The sequence below is a fragment of the Nicotiana attenuata genome, chromosome 3 (genome assembly GCF_001879085.1).
Source record: "Nicotiana attenuata strain UT chromosome 3, NIATTr2, whole genome shotgun sequence".
NCBI classification, from domain to species: Eukaryota; Viridiplantae; Streptophyta; class Magnoliopsida; order Solanales; family Solanaceae; genus Nicotiana; species Nicotiana attenuata.
Window position 1 is genome coordinate 20699273 of NC_031991.1, and position 2486 is coordinate 20701758.

Sequence of the window (2486 nt, forward strand, 5' to 3'; positions counted from 1 at the left end):
ATTTTGATTATTCCCAATCCCTAAGGTTGGTTCACTCATACTGGCATCATCAGCGTACCATACCAGATCTAGAGGCCCTCTGCCTCCTCCTCCTCTAAGCAATACAAAAGTCAAAGGAAAAACAAAAATGGACGACTTAAGTGGTATTCGAAAGGAGAATGTTGAGAACGCAGAAACTTCAGACGGTCGGAGCACTCCGGCACCAAATGATCTAGTCTTGAGATTGGAATAAAAGATACTGGAACTACAAGGAGAGCTTGAGCAGGTTCATAACTTGGCGAACTTATCACTCACCCTGAATGTCCCAACATCAACCAACAAAACGCAAAGAACCCATCACCTCCTCAAAACACACCAAACCAACGTCCACAAAACCCTCCTGCACCACAACAATACACAACCCCACCTCAAAATATCAATCCTTACCAATACCAACTCCACCACAACACCACCATAAATCAATCCAATACCCACCAACCGCCACTTACCACACTCCCCAAAACACACCACTAACCATCCCCGATCCTCAAAACTCAACCAATGACCATCATTACACCCCAAGTCCCAGGCACTCATCAAAGCAACCCCATATATGTGGAGACTATACCTCACTCTACTCAACCAACTTCTTACGCACCAGAATCCTCCGAGAAGGACCTGCTCATTAAAAACATGGCTGAAGAGCTCAAGAAATTAACAAGCCGGGTTCAAGGTGTCAAAGGCGGCAAAGGGATAGAAGGTTTGAATTATGAAGACCTATGCATACAACCAGATGTGGAACTGCCGAAGGGGTACAAACCTCCTAAGATCGAGATGTTTGATAGTTCAGCTGATCCTAGGGTCCATCTAAGGACCTATTGTGACAAGCTTGTTGGAGTCGGAAAAGACGAAAAGATCCGGATGAAACTCTTCATGAGGAGTCTTATTGGTGATGCCTTGTCCTGGTACATCAGCCAGGATCCCAAGAAATGGTCCAATTGGGTAGGTATGGCATCGGATTTCATGGACTGGTTCAGGTTCAACACAGAAAATGCACCCGATGTTTTCTACATCCAGAATCTTAAGAAAAAACCCAATGAGACTTTCCGCGAGTATGCTACCCACTGGAGGTCGGAAGCGGCCAAGGTCAGGACATCGTTGAACGAATAACAGATGAACAAGTTCTTCGTTAGAGCCCAGGACCCGTAGTATTACGAAAGGTTGATGGTTATTGAAAACCATAAATTCTCCGACATCATTAAACTTGGGGAATGAATTGAGGAAGGCATAAAAAGCGGGATGGTAACGAATTTTGAGGCATTACAGGCCACAAATAAAGCATTGCAATCAGGCGGCATATCAAAGAAGAAGACGTTGGGGCAGTAATGGTGGCTCAAGGCCCGAAATCTCCACTTACCTATCGAACACCTCCACCCACATATCAAACACCTCCGCCCACATATCAAACACCTCCACCCACATACCAAGTGCCACCACCTACATATCAACCATCATCTCCCAGATATTCCCAACCAGCCACTATCTATCATACCTATAACTCCCAACCATCTCACTTCCAGTCACCTCCGACCCGCCAAAATTATCCAAGACCAAGACCCAATTTTGACCGCAAGCCACCCAAACAGTACACCGCCATTGCTGAGCCTATCGACCAGTTGTATGAGAGGTTGAAAGCCGTGGGTTACGTCACTCCTATTCCCGCTGTGGTATTAGAGAATCCATCCCAATGGGTCAATCCTAACAAAACTTGTGCGTACCATTCCGGTATGAAGGGGCACACCACTGACGAATGCCGAGCATTGAAATACAAGATCTAGACGCTGATTGACAACAGGGTTATATAGGCAAAGGAGGCCACACCCAATGTTCGCAACAACCCTCTCCCTGATCATAGAGGTAGTGGAATACATGTGATAGAGACTAACGAAGAGCGGGACCCTGAGGGGTCGATTGGGCTTATTCGGGAAGGTGATGACATTAAGCCCTCAATCACCCTCACCTCTATTGTAGTGCAGACTCAGTTGCCAATCGAGGTTGAGGCGGCCAGATCAGTTCCATTTGAAGTAGAGGTGGCTCCACTCGCGGCCATTCCTGTTCCGTTTGAAGTAGAAGTGGTCGCTCCTTTCACAGTGACAGTATCGACCGCACCTCCTTTCAATTCAAAAGCAATACCTTGGGATTATGTCGCCAAAGCTCGGCGAAAAGGAAAGGCAAAGATGGAGGAATTCGACGCCGCACAAGGAATGACTAGGACCGGAAGAATCTATACACCTGAACACCTGGGAGGACCAAGTAGAGATGCCACTGCCAAGCAGCCTGTCATTGAAACAGGACCAGATGACCTTTGGAGGAAAGTACAAGCAAATGAGTATTCCATCATTGATCATTTGAACAAAACCCTAGCTCAGATATCCATCCTGTCACTGTTGAAAAAGTCAGAGGCGCACAAGAATGTTTTAATGAAAGTGTTGAGCGAAGCATATGTG